This window comes from Tursiops truncatus, chromosome 2 (genome assembly GCF_011762595.2).
Source record: "Tursiops truncatus isolate mTurTru1 chromosome 2, mTurTru1.mat.Y, whole genome shotgun sequence".
NCBI classification, from domain to species: domain Eukaryota; kingdom Metazoa; phylum Chordata; class Mammalia; order Artiodactyla; family Delphinidae; genus Tursiops; species Tursiops truncatus.
In genome coordinates this window covers 169,071,783-169,084,151 of record NC_047035.1, presented here as the reverse complement: position 1 = coordinate 169,084,151, position 12,369 = coordinate 169,071,783, and the positions used below count along the sequence as shown (strand labels likewise).

The window sequence follows — 12,369 nt, the reverse complement described above, 5'->3', positions numbered from 1 at the left end:
TGGGGAAAGCATGTAAAACAACTAGTATAACAGGTTAGCAGCAGATTTGATTGCGATGCCAGAGTGCGTAGCCTGGTGGAGGATGTGTTGGTACTCAGGGCACACGTCCTAATCCCTGTTGGCTGAGGACCTGGGGGCTGTAGACACAGTGGTAAGTGGTTTGAGTTCTGCATACTTGGATGCGGGGAGGAAGGGGTGATGGTTAAGGCTTTATTTTAAGAGAGAATTTCCTTGAGGATGGAAGCTACCAAGTAAATAGGAGAGTCTTGCAATCGTCATAAGTTGTACTTAAAAACAATTTATGTTTGAACATAAACACCCTTAAAACATCTTGTTGGAATGAAGATGAATAATATCACTCAACTTCTATAGGATCTGGAACGTGATTGGTGTATCTGTTGCTCATTACTCAAGTAAGTGATTATCTAAGGCCTCTGTTTATTCTAGGAATAGATAAATTTTTGAAATCTTGACTATTTTCTAATGAACAGTGAGCCCCCTTCCATTCCAGCAAGAAGAAAGGCTGTTATGCTTTTCAGACATCGTGGCCCCTGGTGTCTGCTGGTTTAAATGCAGGCTCCGTCTTTTTAGGCTTTTGTTTTTCTGTGTTCCTTGTTTGCCAAGTAGGTTGCTGTCAGTTTTTCCCAATTCTTATTTTGGGAGGTTTTCCGCTGCCTATTAACTGCATGTAGAGAAAGGGCTCCAGTGGAGGCCCAAGGGAGATTGTATCCAGTTTCCGGGCTGGGTGGGCCTGTGAGATGGGGGTGACTGAAATAACCGTTTAGGGTGCGTAGACAGCCCCACGGGGCTGGGGGTGCCTTGTTTTTGTTTTCCTGGGGCTGAAGGAAAGCCTGTGGGAAAACGGTAAGGCCTGGCGTCCTAGCATGACAGGCCTCCTGAGGGAGTTGAATTAATGCATGGAGTTCAAGCAGAGAAAGGGAAGAGTCAGCGCAGTTTACTCCCTCGTTCCGGGGCCAGCGCCCGCTACAAATGTGTTTACGTTTGAACTTTTGCCAAAATCCCGGTAGTTTAGAAAGGGAGGTTTTGTGCAGAAGGCAGAGCTAAAGGCTGAAAGGGCTCCCAGTAAAAGACCCCCCGTCTTTGTTGCTTACTGCAGCATTATTACAGATGCTGTGAGGACTGAGCACTTCTAAGAAATGGTCGTTGCTCTAGTGTCCCTTTCAGCTTTGGAGCTGAGGTGCAGAGTTGCTGCTGACCTTACCCGGAGGGGCCTGATGAGCCCCTTGTCCGGAGGCTGGAGTGCCTTTGAAGACAGTTGAATTGGATTTGTGTCCTAGTCCGCTCAGGCTGCCATAACAAAATACCATAGGCTGAGTGGGCTAAGCAACAGATATTTAGTTCTCACAGTTCTGGAGGCTGGACGTCCAAGATCAGGGTGCTGGCTGATTGGATTCCTGGTGAAGACTCTCTTCGTGGCTTACAGACAGCAGCCTTCTTACCATGTCCTTACATGGCAGGGGTAGGGGGAGATGCCAGCTCTGGTGTCTCGTCCTCCTATAAGGACTCTGGTCCCATCATGGGCCCCCCCCCATGCCCTCCTCTACTCCTAATCACCTCACAAAGGCCCCACCTCCACTTACTGTCACATTGGGGGGTGGGGCTTCAACGTATGAATATTGGGGGACACATTCCCCCCATAACCGTCTGTGTGTGGCAGGGTTGGTTGTCTACCTAACAGCCACTGCTGTCCCCTCTTCAGTGCTGGAATGCCACGTCCCCATTTTCCCAGCGTCCTTTGTTGCTATGGTGATGACACGATGTAGCTCTAGCCAATGAGGTGTCAGAAGGCCCCCTGGGGGCTTCTGGGAGTGGCTTCCCTCCAAGATAAAGAGACCCAGTGTGGGGGGCTTTGCCAGTCTGCCCTTCCTCCTGGAGGTGCTGGGACTGCTGAGCAGAGCAATGAGAAGACCCCAGAGCCCCCATGACACCACTGAGCTCTGAAGCAGCCTTGCACAGCCTGACACCACATTCTTACGAGAGGTAAAAACGAGCCCCTGTGGTTGCAGCTCCTTAGAGGCAGGTGTTGTTGCATGTGGCCCAGAGCATCCTCATTGATGGAGTCACAAGGGGAGAACCTTCCTCCTTTTGGAGCTGGAAGGAGGTACAGTCTTAGGAAGAACTTCTCCCAGAGACCGCCCCGGCCTTCCCACCCTCAAAGTGTATGTATCACACTAGTGATTGTGGGCCTGTCTTCTCCACTAGCTGTGAGCCCTGGATGGCAGGGACCATGTCTCACTCCTCCCTAGATCTTTAGGGCCTGACCCGAGGCTCATACAGAGGAGGGACACTCATGGTTCTGGCCTTGCTGACAACAGTGGGCTTAATAATCCTGTCTTGGTTTTGGTGTCCTCATAACAAGACTGGCTGTTTGTTGTCCACAGAAAGCCCACGGGGTAACCAGAAGAGGGGTAGGTGGGAAAACAGACTTTAATTAAAAGGACCTGGGCTGTGCCCATAGCTGCTCTCTGAGGTTTAGTTAGCGCCAGTTGATCCTCCAAAGACCCAGACGGAGATGTGCCCCAATCCTCGCACTAACTTTTCACGGTGGAAGCAGAAATCAAATGAGTCAACTTATATTCGTGTAATTAGGAAACATGTTAATGAACCATTCAGAAAAACACATAATTGTAACCATTGTTTCTTGCATGAAGATCTCTTTAAGAGTGAAAAAAGTTTTCCAGACAAACTCTAACTGTGCTGTATTTCAAAAGTGAAAAAGTTAAGTTGAGTGACTGGAAGTCAGAGCACCTTCTTCAATGGAAATAAACCTCTTTGACCCACAATATGGCTGAAATACGGCGTATTTGAGATGAAAAGTTGCAAAATATAGGATAACTGGCTGTCATTTTACCAGCAAGGAAACAGACCTAGAGAAGTGATAAGTCAGGATTTAGGTTTGTGGACCTTTTATTTGAGGTTCTTTCTACTCTAATGTTACTAGTAACTTAGTAAGACAAACGAGTGTGGAATCCCACCAGCCAGCAACCTCCAGGAATGCACGTGTCACTGTAGAGAGGTTCGGTTCATTTAGCTTCTGCAGTGGGGCGAGTGTAGCCTGGAAGAGTGCTGGGATTCTCTGGGAAAGGCAGAGTTGGGTCTTTGCTTATGCTGGGTGCTTTGAAGGTGGGGTTAGAGAAACGGGGCCAGACCCGGGCTGGATGTGGTCGGGAAGCAGGCACAGTTCAGTGATTGGGTATCTTAACAATTTTTATATAGGAGGCCGGACATTAAAGTGGGGTTAGAGTTGTCACTTAGTAAAGAATTAGCAGTCACAGGTTAGTGAGAAAGGAGGATGGCCATTCATTTTTGTGGAGGTCAGCGTCTGGGTCCTATGCTGAGATTTCTTTATGTCCTGATGGCATATTGGGGTCGGTTGTCATAAGGCCTGTCCTTACTTCTCCTGTTGTCAGTAGGGCTGATTTTCACTTTTCCAGTAGTTTATTTGATTTGATCCAGTAGTTTATTGATGCTTGAGGAAGGGTAGGTTTTAATAGGAGAAGGATAAGATGGAGAGTCTAAAGAGGGTGTCTTAAGTCACTGGGTCTGAGCCGTCACTGGTTTTTAATGTTATGGTTACTCAGTGTCAATGTCAGGTTAAAAAAAAAAAGGCAAATGAGTCGTTTTCTCCTACCCTAAGAGGCATTTTTTTTTTTTAATCATCACAGTGACTTTGTAGTTTTCTGGAATTTGGCAGGATATAGAAGCAGATGGCAGTGTGGCTACTTATAACTGAAACATATTATCATCTTCAAAGATGCCATCCCGTTATTGATGGTAATGTTAATGGTGATGTTAGTGTCAAAAACACCCCCCCCCAAATGAGTAGGAAATGTAGAAAATCAATTTAGAAAATTCAGTATAGGAGTCAGAAGTGAGAGAGGCGGTGTAGTCCAGCCAACTGAGGGCCAGAGGCAGACACGGGTTTCAGTCCAGGCGTGGCCACTTTCTGTGTGAACTTAGCCAAGCTTCAGTCTCTCTGGGCCTCAGTTTCCTCATGTGTGGTGCTGGGGAAGTTGAGCAGATGGTCTCTGCTCTTTCTAAATTGAGTCCTTTTGAAGATAGTCTCCGCTTTTGAAAATATTTGTTTGGGTGCCCAGCTGGACCAGGTCATGCATTTTATGAAATTATTATTCCGCTCTTGAAGACAGGAATATTTGAGGGCTTTGAAAGCTGGTCCAGCAGGAAGTTTTTTTCTGGTCTGTGTGGTTTCCTTCCTCTCAGGAGGGACCAGGCCTAAACCCACCATCTTCCCAGTCCATCCATCCCCTTTGTAGTCTCCTGAAATGAATGACTGAGGTGTTTCCTCCCTAGAAAATCACATACAGTAAATGTGCCAAGGTAGGCTCCTTTATTCAGAAATTTGCAGTTTGGGAATAAAGGCTGGTGGCGTTTGTGTGCAAACTTGAATTTTGTGAATATAAAATAGCATCATATAAAAATCAAAGTATTACGTTACATGCAAATTTTGAAGGCAGAAGACAAAAAAGTAAAAGAAATCGATCAAAAGTTGCATAATTTCAAAGATGATAGGCCGGGTGGTTTGTCAAGGGTGTTTATGGAATCGCCAGTGACAGCCCCACTCTAGCTGGTGATAGGAAGGCCTTCCGTGTTAAACCCATATCACACTCCATGCTGTCACTCAAGGGCATTAAGGTTGTTTCTGCTAACGTGGGCTGTTATTTAATGTGCACTAAAATCAAACCATCTTTTTAAAGACTTCAGGCAGGTCTTCTCCACGGGGTTTGTCAATGGTGGTACCAGCGATAGTGGCAACGCCTCTTTCCCCCATCAATAACTTTGTAACAGAAGTGCTGAAACACTAGGAAGAAGACACAAGGATGGGTGGGATGCATCACGCTGTTGATTTCGGGGAAGCAGCACAGAGCACACTTCCAAATATAAGATTTATCCTAGAGGGGCCCTAGAGCAGAGGGGTGCGGAGTGCGGACTCTGGAGCTAGCTGTGCGAGCTGCCACTTACTGGCTTTGCAGCCTTGGCTAAGTTACCTAGTCTCTCTGGGCCTCAATTTCCCCATCTGCACGATGGGGCAAATTTTAGTATCTACCTCAGAGGTGGTGTGGCACACAGTAAACAAAAAAACAGATCTCTGGGCCCTGCCCCAGCGATTCTGATCCAGTGCCTTTCAGCTAGGGCATTTGCACTGAACAAGCTCCCTGGCGATGCGGATACTGCTGGTCATTGGGTGACACTCTGAATAGCTTTTGTTCATGCAAACGCACAGACTAGAAAATAAAGGACATGCTGTTTTGGAACCTGAAATTTTTCTCTCATTTGATACATCGTGAATATTTCCCCTTTCATTATTTATTCTAACAATATGATTTTATTAAAGCTGCACTGTAGCGCATTATTAGACATCTAAGTGGTTTCTTTCCTTTTTCACTATCATAAATCATACATAAACTATTCTTACACATATTTTTATATGTTTTGTGTCCTTGTCTGATTACCTCCTTGGAGTAATTCCTGCAAGGGGAATTACCAGATTCACGGGTATGTACGTGTTCAAGCCTTTTGTCACACACTGCCCACACGTTCTTCAGACAGGAAGTGGCAAAAATATATCTTCTTACGAGTAGTCTATGAGAGTAGACAGTGATTTTCTGAACGTAAGGCAATGAGAAAGAACTGTCATTGACTCTCTGAAGCTCCTGTGTATTTGGACTTTGGTGGGAGTTGGCAGGAAGAAGATGGATTTATAGAGAAGACAAAGACATGTCAAGAAAAACTAGAGGAGAAGCAAGAGGGCTGAATTTTTTAAAATTTAATTTACTTTTTATATGACACATTCTTATTAGTTATCTATTTTATACATATTAGTGTATATACGTCAATCCCAATCTCCCAATTCATCACACCACCACCCCCACGTCCCCCGCTTGGTGCCCATATTTTTTGTTCTCCACGTCTGTGTCTCTATTTCTGCCTTGCAAATGGGTTCATCTGTACCATTTTTCTAGATTCCACATATATGCATTAATATATGATATTTGTTTTTCTCTTTCTGACTTACTTCACTCTGTATGACAGTCTCTAGGTCCATCCACATCTCTACAAATGACCCAGTTTCGTTCCTTTTTATGGCTGAGTAATATTCCATTGTATATATGTACCACATCTTCTTTATCCATTCGTCTGTTGATGGGCATTTAGTTTGATTCCATGACCTGGCTATTGTAAATAGTGCTGCAGTGAACATTGTGGTACATGACTCTTTTTGAATTGTGGTTTTCTCTGGGTATATGCCCAGTAGTGGGATTGCTGGGTCATATGGTAATTCTATTTTTATTTTTTTAAGGAACCTCCATACTGTCCTCCATAGTGGCTGTATCAGTTTACATTCCCACCAACAGTGCAAGAGGGTTCCCTTTTCTCCACACCCTCTCCAGCGTTTGTTGTTTGTAGATTTTCTGATGATGGCCATTCTGACCGGTGTGAGGTGATACCTCATTGTACTTTTGATTTGCATTTCTCTGATAATAAGTGATGTTGAGCAGCTTTTCATGTGCCTCTTGGCCATCTGTATGTCTTCTTTGGAGAAATGTCTACTTAGGTCTTTTGCCCAGTTTTTGATTGAGTTGTTTGTTTTTTTAATATTGAGCTGCATGAGCTATTTATATATTTTGGAGATTAATCCTTTGTCCGTTGATTCGTTTGCAAATGTTTTCTCCCATTCTGAGGGTTGTCTTTTCATCTTGTTTATAGTTTCCTCTGCTGTGCAAAAGCTTTTAAGTTTCACTAGGTCCCATTTGTTTATTTTTGTTTTTATTTCCATTACTCTAGGAGGTGGGTCAAAAAGATCTTGTTGTGATTTATGTCAAAGAGTGTTCTTCCTATCTTTTCCTCTAAGAGTTTTATAGTGTCCGGTCTTACACTTAGGTCTTTAATCCATTTTGAGATTATTTTTGTGTATGGTGTTAGGGAGTGTTCTAATTTCTTTCATTTAAATGTAGCTGTTCAGTTTTCCCAGCACCACTTATTGAAGAGACTGTCTTTTCTCCATTGTATATCCTTGCCTCCTTTATCATAGATTAGTTGACCATAGGTGTGTGGGTTTCTCTGGGCTTTCTATCCTGTACCATTGATCTGTATTTCTCTTCTTGTGCTAGTACCATATTGTTCTTGATTACTGTAGCTTTTTAGTATACTCTGAAGTCAGGGAGTCTGATTTCTCCAGCTCCGTGTTTTTTTTGCGGTACCTGGGCCTCTCACTTTTGTGGCCTCTCCCGTTGCGGAGCACAGGCTCCGGACGTGCAGGCTCAGTGGCCATGGCTCATGGGCCCAGCCGCTCTGCGGCATGAGGGATTTTTCCAGACTGGGGCATGAACCCATGTCCCCTGCATTGGCAGGCGGACTCTCAACCACTGAGCCACCAGGGAAGCCCCTCCAGCTCCATTTTTTTTCCTTCAAGATTGCTTTGGCTATTCAGGCTTTTGTGTCTCTGTACAAATTTTAAGATTTTTTTGTTCTGGTTCCGTAAAATATGCTGTTGGTAATTTGATAGGGGTTGCATTAAATCTGTAGATTGCTTTGGGTATTGATTCTTCCAATCCAAGAACATGGTATATCTCTCCATCTATTTGTGTCATCTTTGATTTCTTTCATCAATGTCTTATAGTTTTCTGCATACAGGTCTTTTACCTCCTTAGGTAGGTTTACTCCTAGGTATTTTATTCTTTTTGTTGCAGTGGTGAATGGGATTGTTGCCTTAATCTCTCTTTCTGATCTTTTGTCGTTATTGTATAGGAATGCAAGAGACTTCTGTGCTTTATTTAGTATCCTGCAGCTTTACCAAATTCATTGATTAGCTCTAGTAGTTTTCTGGTGGCATCTTTAGGATTCTCCATGTATAGTATCATGTCATCTGCAAACAGCGACAGTTTTACTTCTTCTTTTCCAATTTGAATTCCTTTTATTTCGTTTTCTTCTCTGATTGCCATGGCTAGGACTTCCAAAACTATGTTGAATAAGACTGGTGAGAGTGGACATCCTTGTCTTGTTCCTGACCTTGGAGGAAATGCTTTCACCTCTCACCACTGAGAATGATGTTTGCTGTGGTTTTGTCGTATATGGCCTTTATTATGTTGAGGGAGGTTCCCTCTGTCCCCACTTTCTGGAGGGTTTTTATCATAAATGGATGTTGAATTTTGTCAAAAGCTTTTTCTGCATCTATTGAGATGATCATATGGTTTTTATTCTTCAGTTTGTTAATATGGTGTATCACATTGATTGATTTGCATATATTGGAGAATCTTTGCATCCCTGGGATAAATCCCACTTGATCATGATGTATGATCCTTTTAATGTGTCGTTGGATTCTGTTTGCTAGTATTTTGTTGAGGATTTTTGCATCTATATTCATCAGTGATATTGGCCTGTAATTTTCTTTTTTTGTAGTATGTTTGTCTGATTTTGGTATCAGGTTGATGGTGGCCTCATAGAATGAGTTTGGGAGTGTTCCTTCCTCTGCAATTTTTTGGAAGAGTTTGAGAAGGATGGGTGTTAGCTCTTCTCTAAATGTTTGCTAGAATTCGCCTGTGAAGCCATCTGGTCCTAGACTTTTGTTTGTTGGAAGATTTTTAATCACATTTTCAATTTCATTACTTGTGATGTGTCTGTTCGTATTTTCTATTTCATCATGGTTCAGTCTTGGAAGGTTATACCTTTCTAAGAATTTGTCCATTTCTTCCAGGTTGTCCATTTTATTGACATAGAGTTGCTTGTAGTAGTCTCTTACGATGCTTTGTATTTCTGCGGTGTCTATTGTAACTTCTCCTTTTTCATTTCTAATTTTACTGATTTGAGTCTTCTCCCTTTTTTTCGTGATGAGGCTGGCTAATGGTTTATCAATTTTGTTTATCTTCCCAAAGAACCAGCTTTTAGTTTTATTGATCTTTGCTATTGTTTTCTTTGTTTCTGTTTCATTTATTTCTGCTCTGCTCTTTATGATTTCTTTCCTTCTGCTAACTTTGGGTTTTGTTTGTTCTTCTTTCTCTAGTTCCTTTAGGTGTAAGGTTAGATTGTTTATTTGAGATTTTTTTTGTTTCTTGAGATAGGATTTTATTGCTGTAAACTTCCCTCTTCGAACTGCTTTTGCTGTATCCCATAGGTTTTGGATTGTCGTGTTTTCATTGTCATTTGTCCCCAGGTATTTTTTGATTTCCTCTTTGATTTCTTCAGTGATCTTTTGGATATTTAGTAATGTATTGTTTAGCTCCCATGTGTTTGTGTTTTTTACGTTTTTTTCCCCTGTAATTGATTTCTAATCTCATAGCATTGTGGTTGGAAAAGATGCTTAATATGATTTCAGTTTTCTTAAATTTACTGAGGCTTGATTTGTGACCCAAGATATGATCTATCATGGAGAATTTTCCATGTGCACTTGAGAAGAAAGTGTAATTTGCTGTTTTTGGATGGAATGTCCTATAAATATCAATTAAATCTGTCTGGTCTATTGTGTCATTTAAAGCTTGTGTTTCCTTATTAATGTCCTTTCTGGATGATGTGTCCATTGGTGTTAAAGTCCCCCACTGTTACTGTGTTACTGCCGACTTCCTCTTTTATAGCTGTTGGCATTTGCCTTATGTATTGAGGTGCTCCTGTGTTGGGTGCATGTATATTTATAATTGTTATATCTGCTTCTTGGATTGATTCCTTGATCATTATGTAGCATCCTTCCTTGTCTCTTGTAACATTCTTTATTTTAAAGTCTATTTTATCTGATATGAGTATTGCTACTCCAGCTTTCTTTTGATTTCCATTTGCATGGAATATCTTTTTCCATCCCCTCACTTTCAGTCTGAATGTGTCCCTAGGTCTGAAGTGGGTCTCTTGTAGACAGCATATATATGGGTCTTGTTTTTGTATCCGTTCAGCGAGCCTGTGTCTTTTGGTTGGAGCATTTAATCCATTCATATTTAAGGTAATTATTGATATGTATGTTCCTATTACCATTTTCTTAATTGTTTTTGTAGGTCCTTTTCTTCTCTTGTGTTTCCCACTTAGAGAAGTTCCTTTAGCATTTGTTGTAGAGCTGGTTTGGTGGTGCTGAATTCTCTTAGCTTTTGCTTGTCTGTAAAGCTTTTGATTTCTCCGTCAAATCTGAGTGAGATCCTTGCTGGGTAGAGTAATCCTGGTTGTAGGTTCTTCCCTTTCATCCCTTTAAATATGTCATGCCACTCCCTTCTGGCCTGTAGAGTTTCTGTTGAGAAATCAGCTGTTTACCTTATGGGAGTTCCCTTGTATGTTATTTGTTGTTTTTTCCTTTTAATAATTTTTCTTTGTCTTTAATTTTTGTCAGTTTGATTACTGTGTGTGTCAGCATGTTTCTCCTTGGGTTTATCCGGCCTAGGACTCTCTGCACTTCCTGTATTTGGGTGGCTATTTCCTTTCCCGTGTCAGGGAAGTTTTTGACTGTAATCTCTTCAAATATTTTGTCAGGTCCTTTGTCTCTCTCTTCTCCTTCTGGGACCCCTATAATCTGAGTGTTGGTGCATGTACTGTTATCCCAGAGGTCTGTCATTTCTTTTCATTCCTTTTTGTTTATTCTGTTCTCTTGCAGTGAATTCCACCGTTCTGTCTTCCAGGTCAATTATCTGTTCTTCTGCCTCAGTTATTCCATTATTGATTGCTTCTAGTGTATTTTTCATCTCATTTATTGTATTGTTCATCTCTGTGTGTTTGTTCTTTAATTCTTCTAGGTGTTTGTTCTTTAATTCTTCTAGGTCTTTATTAAACATTTCTTGCATCTTCTCGATCTTTGCCTCCATTCTTTTTCCAAGGTCCTGGATCATCTTCACTATCATTATTCTGAATTCTTTTTCTGGAAAGTTGCCTATCTCCACTTCATTTAGTTGTTTTTGTGGGGTTTTATCTTTTTCCTTCATCTGGTACATAGCCCTCTGCCTTTTCATTCTGTCTATCTTTCTGCGAATGTGGTTTTTGTTCCACAGGCTGTAGGATTGTAGTTCTTCTTACTTCTGCTCTCTGCCCTCTGGTGGATGAGGCTATGTAAGAGGCTTGATGGGAGGGACTGGTGGTGGGTAGAGCTGACTGTTGCTCTGATGGGCAGAGCTCAGTAAAACTTTGATCCATTTGACTGTTGATGGGCGGGGCTGGGTTCCCTCCCTGTTGGTTGTTTTGCCTGAGGTAACCCAACGCTGGAGCCTACCTGGGCTCTTTGGTGGGGCCAATGACAGACTCTGGGAGGGCTCACGCCAAGGAGTACTTCCCAGAACTTCTGCTGCCAGTATCCTTGTCCCCACGGTGAGCCACAGCCATCCCCTGCCTCTGAAGGAGACCCTCCAACACTAGCAGGTAGGTCTGGTTCAGTCTCCCCTGGGGTCACTGCTCCTTCCCCTGGGTCCTGATGTGCACACTACTTTGTGTGTGCCCTGCAAGAGTGGAGTCTTTGTTTCCCCCAGTCCTGTCAAAGTCCTGCAATCAAATCCCACTAGCCTTCAAAGTCTGGTTCTCTAGGAATTCCTCCTCTGGTTGCTGGACCCCCAGGTTGGGAAGCCTGACGTGGGGCTCAGAACCTTCACTCCAGTGGGTGGACTTCTGTGGTATAAGTGTTCTCCAGTCTGTGAGTCACCCACCCAGTGGCTATGGGATTCGATTTTATTGTGATTGCGCCCCTCCTACCGTCTCATCGTGGCTTCTCCTTTGTCTTTGGATGTGGGGTATCTTTTCTGGTGAGTTCCAGTGTCTTCCTGTCGATGATTGTTCAGCAGTTAGTTGTGATTCCGGTGCTGTCACAAGAGGGAGTGAGAGCACGTCCTTCTACTCCGCCATCTTGAACCAATCCTAAAGAGGGCTGAATTGTGGCTTGATTTCAGGGTAGTTTCAGGAGTCAGACTTGAATTAATTTAATTATAGTGTAATATCTAATTGCTGTAGGTGATTTTATGCAAAGAGGAATAAACAATGCTTTGTTTTTATTGATCGTATATGGTGTATGTGTGATTCTTGACTAGAGTATTGGGAGCCCCCTGGATTGGGAGTTTTGGTTTAATAAAGTCTAGTCTGCACCCCATCCTATGTGGGCAGCTCTAGCCCTGGACCAAGTGGCTGAGACTCTTCTAGAGGGACTCGAGGGAGGGTGGCTGCATCTGGGGAAGTGCAGCAGTCACGAGCAGAAAGCCTGCTCAGCGTAGATGTGATGCACTGGGGACAGGAACGAGAGGAGTGGAGACCGAGGTGGAGTGTGCGTGGAACGTACTGGGGCACCTCTGTGGTCTGTCTGGCCCTGATGGTGGGGCCAGAGTTCCACAGCCTTGGGTCAGAAGCCCCTGTGCTGTGGGGAGTGACAGACCAGCCGAACTCTTC

At 43.1% G+C, this 12,369-nt stretch overlaps 1 protein-coding gene across 5 annotated transcripts in view; it reads left to right on the top strand.

Moving 5' to 3' along the window:
• Positions 1–12,369, top strand: part of FAM107B (family with sequence similarity 107 member B) — a 216,755-nt gene that overhangs the window by 177,289 nt on the left and 27,097 nt on the right. The window contains exon 1 of one of the 5 annotated variants that reach the window (XM_019933464.3): positions 128–151. The exons of 3 other annotated variants lie outside the window; for them this stretch is intronic. The gene's annotated coding sequence lies outside the window, so the exon portion shown is untranslated. Of the gene's footprint in view, positions 1–127; positions 152–1,979; positions 2,002–12,369 lie in introns of those variants that run through there. One more of the 5 variants, XM_073801685.1, reaches the window with a different exon arrangement.